We start from the raw sequence: 10,405 nt of genomic DNA on the forward strand, positions 1-10,405 counted from the left end.
CCTTATGATTTCTTTTCCCTGTTTACCTTCTCATGCTTCTCTTGCTTTTTGTAATTGAATGTCAGGTTTTCTTTTCAACTCTGTTTTTTTCATCAAGAATGTTTGAAAGTCCTCTATTCCATTGAATGGCCATATTTTCCCTGAAACATGATACTCAGTTTTGGTGGTAGGTGATTCTTGGTTTTAATCCCAGCTCCTTTGACCTCCAGAATATCATATTCCAAGCACTTCAATCCCTCAGTGTAGAAGCTGCCAGATCCTGTGTTATCCTGATTGTGTTTCCACAGTATTTAAATTGTTTATTCCTGGCTACTTGTAATATTCTCTCCTTGATCTGGGAACTCTGGAACCTGGCTATAATATTCCTAGGAGTTTTCTTTTTGGGATCTTTTCCAGGAGGTGATCATCGGATGCTTTCAACCTCTATTTTGCCCTCTGGTTCCAAAACATTAGGCCAGTTTTCCTTGAGAATTTCTTGGAGGATGCTTTCTAGGTTCTTTTTCTGATCATGCCTTTTAGGTAGTCCAGTAAATTTTAAATTATCTCTCCTGGATCTATTTTCCAGGTCAGTGGTTTTTTCAATGAGATATTTCTCATTGCCTTCTATGTTTTCATTTGTTTGGATCTGTTTAATAGTATCTTGATTTTACATAAAGTCACTAGCTTCCATTTGCTCCAGTCTAATTCTGAAGGAATGATTCTCTTTAGTGAGCTTTTGAGATTCATTTTCCATCTGGCAAATTTGGCTTTTTAAGGCATTCTTCTCCTCATTGGCTTTTTGAGCCTCTTTTGCCATTTGAGTCAGTCTTTTCTTTTTTTTTTAGGCAATTGAGGTTAAGTAACTTGCTCAAGGTTACACGTCCAGGTGTTTCTGGGTGGGTGCTAAGTGTCTGAGCCCGGATTTGATCCCCAGGTCATTCCGACACTGGAGCCGGTGCTCTTACTCGCTGTGCTACCTGGCCGCCCCATTTGTCTATGTTTTAAGGTGATATTTTCTTCATTCAGATTGACTCTTTTCATGATTTTCTTGCATCATTCTCATTTCTCTTCCCAATTTTTCGTCCACTTCTCATATTTGGTTTTCAAAGTCCTTCTCAAGTTCCTTTATGGCCTGTAAGCAGCTTATTCTGTTCTTGGAATCTTCTGGTGGAGGATTTCTGACTTTGCTGTCTTTCTCCTGTTCCATGCTTTGATCCTTTTTGTCCCTAAAAAAGGAGGCCAAAGTTGGATTACTGTGCTTACCTTGCTTCCCCCATTTGCTCTTGTTGCTACTCAATTACTTGACTTCTGAGCTTTTTACCACAGTAGAAATCTGCTACCAGAGAGGAGAGCTTTGTTCCAAATTGATGGGGTTTTCTCAGCTGCTAGAGCTATTAGTTGGCTCCCTTCTCTGAAGCCTTCCCACTCTCTGGCACCTGGTCATGTACCGCAGGACCTCCACCCTAGACTTCCATCCAGACCCAAGCAGGTTATAACAAGAGGAATTACCCCTCAGACTGGTTGCCTGGTCCTCCTGCAATCTGCAGTCCAGGAGTTCTGAAGTAGCCACTTGACAGCGCTTGCAAGGCCCAGTGCCTCAGCCTCTTGCCCCAGGGGTAAAAGCTGATCTCACTCCTTAATTCCCAGGTCCCAAAGTCCACACTGCACTGTGGACTGACCTCTCACTTTGTCCTTAGCACTTATGGGTTGATAATTCTGAAAACCGCCTCAGGTGCTGATGGTCTGAAGTCCCTCCAAGCTGGTGGCTGGTTTTGGCTGCTCTGAGGCTAAAACCTCTGGCTCACAGTGGGGCTGTACTCAGCTCACAGAGTGCCGTGCTGGCCCATTTCTGCTGGCCTGCTGGACTGTCTTCAGTGGAAGGTTAGCTTCTCTCTGTCATTTTGTGGGTTCTGTAGCCAGCTCCCCCCAGTGCCAGCCCTGCATTGATAGGCCTGGCAATGGCCCTTGTGGTTGTTGGGTCAGTTTGCTACCGCATTGGTCAGGCCTTGTCAGGTCCTCTTCACACCCCACTGTCCAGGCCTCTGTTCCGGCTCCCATCATCTTGTTGTTGAAATAACTAATTTTTTGTTGTTAAGTTTAATTGGTAGAAGTTCCTTCTGTAAGACAAGTGGGACAGGTATAATAAGAGAAAGCACAGCGGGGATGAATTTACTGTTACCATCATCTGCTCAACTGTTTTGATGGGGTTCAGATGGAAATGCTAGGTATTTGGTAATACTCCGTTTTTGCTGCTTGCAGTGATGCTTCACCATAACCTAGTGTTCTCCAGTATCCCCTGACCCTGGCCTTCTTCCTCACACAAATGCTGCGTCTCCTTATTCCAGGGCTTTCCAGTGGCCTCCTCCCACACTTGGAGTGCTCTTCCTCCTCATGTTTGCCTTCTGGCTTCCCTTGCTTCTCTCAAGTCTCAGCTAAAGTCTCTTCCTGGCCTTCCTAATCATAGTGCCTTTCCTCTAAGGAGATTTCCCATTTATCTTTTCTCTATTTCCTGGTTGTACATAGTTATTTGTACCCTCTCTCCCTCATTAGACATTGTGTGTGTATTCCTTGAGTACGGACTGGTTTTTGCCTTTATTTTCTGTGTCTCCAGTACTGTGATTGGCACATAATAATGATGAAATGCTTGTTGACAACTTGGTGACTTTTATTTGCCTTTTGATTTCTTATTTCATCTAATCTTTATTTGTGGATGAAGTGATTCCTTAAGATTTCCTTGCAGTGGTGAGCATTACATTGATCATCTTCACCACCTCCATCATCTCTTTGGTGATGATCTCTTAGTTACCCGATATAGTGGGGTTTTTTTCAGTCATCAGTCATCATCAAAATTTGGTGGCCCATAGAGGTCCATCGATACTACCCATCAGCTCATGACAGTGTGCTCGCCAGGGTTCATGGTAATGGATGATGCTCCTGCACTTTCTCAGTCACCAGTGGAGTAAAGCAGGGCTGTGTTCCTTTGCTTTTTGCTTTGTTGTTCCCCTGCTTTTTAGCATGATGTTTTCGCCATATTGTCAGATCCCCTCAACATGGACAAAAGTGGTGTCGAGATCAGCTACCACACTGATGGTAAATTATTTAATTTTGCAAAGGCTACAAGCCAAGACTAAAATGGACAGAGAATTGTTGTGTGCAGCCTCTGGAGCTGAGATGTAACAAAATGTGGATTGATTCTCTGCTGCTCATGGCAATTTTGGCCTAACAATTAACATCAAGAAAATAAGTTCTTCACCAGGCAGCACCACACCATCCATACATGAAATCATCAGTTACAGCAAATGGAGAAATTGGGAATACTTTGGGTATATATTCACTTGCCTTGGTGGTATGCTTTCCAGGGATGTACACAAAGATGATGAGGTTGATGCATGGATTTCCAGAACCAGCTCAGATGCTCCTGCCAGCCAATGAAGCCCACCCCTCAAAATGCAGAGGGAGTCCAAGCTGGATTTTTGTTCCAATGGCCATAAGGTGGCTGAAACTGGTGCTGTGGAGCATGTAGCGCTCAGTTAGACATTGAAGATGCCAAGGGAATCCATTGCATCTTAAGCCATCATCAACCTTCTTGATTCTGTTCTGCCACTGGACTGAAGACTGGAGTAGAGAGTGAGGCCACCAACTTTGTGCAACACTGCTTCACTTAAATAAAATTTATGCACTAATCAAAAGACATAGAAGGACAAAAAAAAAAAAGATCCTCAGTGCTTAGCACAGTACCTGATAGTGCTTAAATGTCTATGGATTACTTATTTATCCTGTACATAACTTGTTTATGTATATTTGCTTGTTTCCTCTGCTAGATTGTGAGCTCCTTGAGCACAAGGACTGTCTTTTGTCCCTGGCATATAGTAAGGCACTTAATAAGTGTTTCTTGTTTGCCTCTTTTTGCATGGCTGGGCCCCAACGTGGTCATTACTGTTTTGGTGCAGCTTAAAAGGGTTATCTCCATTGGCGTGCCCTTGGGACGTGTGCTGGGTTTTGTGCTGTTTTTTTCTTCATCTTAGATAAAGGTAGAGATGGTTCGCTTGTTAGATATGCTCATGATACACTGCACAGTAAAGCTTTGTCATTGGCTGGTAGCATCAGTATCCAAAATGATCTTCAGACCAATCTAATGAAGAAAGAAAAAAAGAATTCCACAAAACTAACAAGCAGCTTATGAAGAAGTCTAATTTCATATCATATTCTTCATCTGTGGTCTTTTAGTTCTACAAGGAAGTGGGAACAGGAGTCTTCTCATTTCTTCTATAAGGATAGCTTGGTCATAATTTCTTAGTATTCATTTTTGATTCTTTTGTGCTGTTCTTTCCATTTACATTTTTGTAATCATGTATGTATATTTTCCTGGTTTTGTTGACTTTAGTCTGCCTCAGTTCATAAAAGTCTTCCGTGCTTCTCATTTCTTACAGCATTCCATTACCTTCATGTACTATGATTTGTTTATCCGTTCCACAGTGGATAGGCATCTACTTTGTTTCTACATCTGCATAGATGTATTTTTGCTGTCACAAAAATTTGTGTTGTAAATATTGTGGTGTTAGAGGGGGCCTTTTTTTTTTTTTTTTTGGCCTTTGATCTCTGGGTTACTGTCGACCTGAAAGTTTGGTTAAAAGAGGCAAACAGGCTAGGTTATATACAAATTCATATTGTTTTATTCCTTAAACGTGTCAGAATACATGCAAACATGGAGCCAAATAAAATCTGACTGTCTTATAAAAGATGAGAAGCCTTAAATGTGTTTTGGGACAATCCCAACTCAGCATGTCTGTGTCACCCATTTTTGATCTCCACATGTTTAACCATAGTACGAAAAAGGAATTTTGTTAGTGGAATAGGTTGTAAATGCAATAAGATGAGAGTTGAATAAGTGTCAATTGAAATTACAACCCAGAATATCTCTGTTCATTTACCATTAACATGACATGAAATAGTATAAGTTCATAAAATATTAAGAAAAGTCCCATTAAGAAAAGTCCAAGGTAGCACCTGGTCCTTGGTAGCTATTAACAGAAGAATGCTCTAGTCAGTCTTGTAGTGCTGATACAGGAAAGGGCATTCTGGGTTTATTCAGAGAACAAAGCAGGGAATATCTGTCAGGCTGAGGAGCTTCTTCCGGTTGATTAGTTTGGGTTCTGGCCCTTAATTGAGGTTCAAATGATATTAAATCACTATCAATACCTAGAAGTTGAGTCTCAGGTCAAAGGACATTTTGGTAATTTTCTCTTTATAACCATTCTGTAATATAACCATTCTGGAAGCAATCTACAGGACTAACAGCAATGCTTTAGTCTATCTTTCCACAAATCCTCCAGTATTGACTTATTTCAGTGTTGGCTGTTTGTGGGGTGAAATCTCAGGATCATTTTGCTTTTACTTTCTCTCTTTTAAATTCCATTTTTTTTTCAATCAGCAAAAATTTTCCTTGTGACCCTCCAACCCACTCCCCACAATGCAAAAAGAATAAAGAACAAAACTTGTCACAAACATAACCAAGCAAAACAAATTTTCTCATTCTAGCTGTGTTAAAAATAACTTTCATTGTGCACTTTAAGTTCATCAGCTCCTAATAATTAGGAAGTGGTATCAGGTTGTATGTTTCATGTTTCCAGTTGTATGGAAATGTGGTTGGTTGTAGAGGACCACAGCCATTAGGGCTCTGACCCTGATGGCTCAATAAGCCCTCTCAAACAGGCCTGCTAAACAGGCCCCCAGGAAGACTCACAGTCATGGGCTTCACATCCCCTTGAGAAGCATGATAAGCTCCTGGCCTGGGAACAAGGACTCTTGCGGTGTTTTCAGAGGAAACTAGCATAATGTTGCAATGTAGTATTAACTAGAAGCCTTGGGACAACTCCATCCTGTTCTAGGGAGGTTTAGGGAAGTTTGGAACATCCTGCCAGGCGCTTGTACCCTGATCACAAGGATAGAGTGCATGGCCTTCATGTATGAGGCGAATGGGAACTAGGACAATGGTGTAATCCCAAAGACGGTGGCTTATGATGACTGTGCAGTTTTACACTATGTATACCGGACTCTTAGCTGAATAAAGTTGACTCAGTTTTCCATTATACTGGAGTCCGGTCTCGTTTATGATTGTCAACTTCTGGGTAAGTAATCTTTTTATCTATCTTTTCACCTAACTTTTCCTTTTCAGCTCTGCTGCTGGCCGGCAGGCCTCCTCTCTACCACTATCTCAGACTCTGCCAAAGAAGGGCAGGGGTCCCTGCGTGGGCTTGGCTCCCCACAACTGGCGCCCAACGTGGGGCGTGGGGTAAAGGCACAGGGACAAATGGGCCTGGGCACAGGAGCACCGGCCAGGCACAGAAACGTCAGGCCGAGTGGGTATCGTGAGTCCATGTCGGTTTTGCCCAGAAGGTCCCCCTTAGAGCAATGCAGGGCCCTAGGACAAGGTAAGGGGAGGGCTTGGACGAACAGCTTTCGGTACTTTTCTTTCCTCCTGAGCGGCAGCTATGGGGCAATTACAGATTAAACACCCTAGCCAAAAGACTTATCAAAAGGTCCTACATATAATGAAAGGAGGACTTACTGTTAGTAAGACTCAGATACAGGAATTTTCAGATCTACTGGAGATCACTTCTCTCTTTTTATATATATATATATATTTGAATATTTGATTTTAAAACTTTCAATTCCAGATTCATTCCTTTCCCCCCCTGCCACCCACCCCCACTGGGGAGACAAGCAGTTCAGTATAGGTTGTACATGTGCGGCTAATGCAAAACAATAACATGGTACATATATTGTAAAAGACTGACTATATTTCCCTCCCTCCTATCCCACCTCCCACTTGTTCTATTCTCTACTTTGATCCTGTCCCTTTTCAAAAGTGGATGCTTCCAACTTCCCTCCCCCCCCAGCCTGCCCTCCCTTCCATCATCCCCCTTCTCATTCCCTTCCCCCCCATTCTCCTGGAGGGTGAGATCCACTATTTAGTGTGTATTTTCCTCCCTCAAGCCAGATTCAATAGGAATAAGGTTGTCCCATTCCCTTTTGCCTTCCTATTCTTCCCCTCCATTGTAACCATTTTCCCTTGCCTCTTCTGTATGAGATAGTTTGCCCCAATCTGTCTCTTCCCATGTCCTCTAATTATATTCCTCTCACCTCCTAATTTCACCTTTTAAGTATCATCCCTTCCTGTTGAATTGGTCCCGTGCCCTCTATCTATGTATACCTTAAATGTATATACACACATTCACATATGTATTCATATGCCCGCATACCCTCATATAAAGACATATATATATTTCTAATCCCTTCAACTACTGAGAAAAGTTTCATAAGTTACAATTATTGTTTTTCCATGTAGGAATGTTAATAGTTCAACTTTGATAAGTTCCTTATGATTTCTTTTCCCTGTTTACCTTCTCATGCTTCTCTTGCTTCTTGTATCTGAATGTCAAATTTTCTATTCAGCTTTGGTTTTTTCAGCAAGAATGCTTGAAAGTCCTGTTTTCCACTGAATGACCATGTTTTCCCCTGAAACATGATACTCAGTTTTGCTGGGTAGGTGACTCTTGGTTTTAATCCCAGCTCCCTTGACCTCCGGAATATCACATTCCAAACCCCTTGATCCCTCAATGTAGAAGCTGCCAGATCCTGGGTTATTCTGATTGTGTTTCCACAATATTCAAATTGTTTCTTCCTGGCTGCTTGTAATATTCTCTCCTTAATCTAGGAATTCCGGAACCTGGCTATAATATTCCTAGGAGTTTTCTTTTTGGGATCTTTTTCAGGAGGTGATCAGTGGATTCTTTCAACCTCTATTTTGCCCTCTGGTTCTAAAACATCAGGGCAGTTTTCTTTGAGAACTTCCTGGAGGATGCTTTCTAGGTTCTTACTTTGGTCATGGCTTTCAGGTAGTCCAATAATTTTTAAATTATCTCTCCTGGATCTATTTTCCAGGTCAGTGGTTTTTCCCATGAGATATTTCACATTGCCTTCTATTCTTTCATTTGTTTGGATCTGTTTAACAGCATATTGATTTCTCATAAAGTCATTAGCTTCCATTTGCTCCAATCTAATTCTGAAGCAATGATTCTCCTCAGTGAGCTTTTGAGATTCTTTTTCCATCAGGCAAATTCGACTTTTTAAGGCATTCTTCTCCTCATTGCCTTTTTGAGCCTCCTTTGCCATTTGAGTCAGTCTGTTTTTTAAGGTATTATTTTCTTCAGTCAGGCTGTTGACTCTCATCTCATAATTTTCTTGCATTGTTCTCATTTCTCTTCCCAATTTTTCCTCCACTTCTCTTATCTGCTTCTTAAGATCCTCTATGGCCTGTAACCAGCTTGTATTTTCCTTTGAAGCTTTTGGTGCAGGAGTTCTGACTTCACTGTTTTCCTCCTGTTCCATGCCTTGCTCCTTCTTATCCCCAAAATAGGAGTGTAATGTTGGAATCTTCTGTCTGCTTTGTTTCCTTTTCCTGCTCATTTTGCCACTCAATGATTTGACTTTTGGTCTTTTTGCCACAGTAGGACTCTGCCACCAGACAGGGGAGCTTTCGTCCCAAATGCTGGGGTTTTCTCAGCTGCCTGAGGTATTAGATGGGTGCCCTCTCTGAGGTCTCCACACGCTCTGGCAAGCTGGACACACACCCCAGAACCTCCACCCTAGACTGCAATCCAGATCCAAGCAGGTTAAAGCAAGAGCGATGACCCCTCAGACTGGTTCTTGGTCCCCCTACACTCTGCAGGCCAGGAGCTGAAGCCGCCACGTTGGTGCTGCCAGGCTGTGCTGGTGTCTCAGCGGTTTCTCGCCCCGGGGTTAAAAGCCACGCACTCCCACTTACTGGGTCCCAAAGTCCTGACTGCACTGGCCTCTCACCTTGTCCTTCGCATCTCTGTATTGATAAATCTGGAAACGGCCACAGCTGCTGCTGATCTGGAGTCCCTCTGGCTGGCGGCTGGTCAGGCCCACCCTGGGACTAAAGCCTCGGCTTGGTGCTGGGCTCGGGTCCCAGAGCGCTGCGCTGGCCGATTCCTGCCGGCCTGCTGGGCTGTCCCTCAGCTGGAGGTTAGCTTCTCTGTGTCATTTTGTGGGTTCTGCAGCTGAGATCACTTCTCCACGGTTACCCAAAGAAGGCACATTAAACCCTGCAAAATGGAAGGTGGTAGGTGAACAGTTGACAGAATATTCCACCACAGGAGGGCCAGGGAAGTTCCCAGTACAGTGCTTTCCACTATATAAAGTTCTTAAATTGTGCTTAGTCAAGCCAGAACACTACTGAGAGATTTGGAGTTTCAATACAGAAACACAGCTGGAAGAAGTGAAACAAGAACAGGAAAATAAACAGGTAGAGAAGGGCTGTTTCTCAAGGGAGGTGGAGGGTCTCACACAGCAGACTGGCCCCGCCACTCTTGCTGTCCCTCATATTGGAACATGGGCACCCCTACAAGGGAAGTAGTCAGGTGGCAAGATTGCAGTAGGCTCACTCCCCTTCAAAAGGCTATTCAGCAGATGATTCACCAGGCTAATGTGGAATCAGTAGGGAACTGAGTAACAAGTAAGCAGATAAGCCCCCTCTCAGAAAATTTTCAGGAGAAAAAATATTATTTAAGACTCTCAAAGACATTAGTAGAAGAAAGGGGATTATTTATCACTAACAATCATTTACACAAACTCTTGGAATGTTGTCCCTATTTGGTAAATTGGGAGCCAGCCAGGAGAGAGAGGAGTGATGGACTAATGGAGGAGGGAGTCCAGGATTTCCCCATTTCTGCTTCTTTTCTATGGAATATATTAATGACATGTTGAACATCAGAAATGAAAGTGCCAGGGGTGGCTCGAACACTTCAGTGTGATGCAGCTGCCTCTAATATTATCAAGTAAGTCTTACCTGGCTTTCATTACTATCTGGAGAGCCAGCAACTGTTTAATCTCCTATAAATTCTATGTGATCCATTCTGTTATTTTGTGTATCTCTCTGTTTTGTTTATGTGTCTTTGTGAGAATGAGTGAGATTAATTTGTCATTCTGTAAGATTTAAAATGCAGCTGGACTGTGGAACTTTCCATGAAATGTTGTTATCTCTTTCACTCCCTGTGATAGTAATGGAATATAAAGATCCCCCTGTATTGGCTTGGTTTTCAAATTGATTGTGTTAAAACCCAGAGCTTGTTAATCCCACCTGTGGAATGGACTTGTTGATGTAAAAAGAGAGTCCTGAGCTGGGATGAGCTGGTGACGTAGATTTGGAGAGACAGGAGAGAGGCAGAAGAACTTTTTGGAAGCAGCACCCTGGTGGAGGCAGAGAGAAAGAGACTGAGAGGATTGCTGAGGGCCACTTTGAATTACCCTGGACTTTTGAGACTTGCCCCCAGAGCTGCCAAGGACTGAGGAGACATGGCTGTTTTGCTGGTACTTTGTCTGTCTGTTTCGATGTTGTTTT

Source organism: Petaurus breviceps, unplaced genomic scaffold (genome assembly GCF_028583685.1).
Source record: "Petaurus breviceps papuanus isolate PSGF00001 unplaced genomic scaffold, PetGlider_PUasm1.0 243, whole genome shotgun sequence".
Classification (NCBI taxonomy): Eukaryota; Metazoa; Chordata; class Mammalia; order Diprotodontia; family Petauridae; genus Petaurus; species Petaurus breviceps.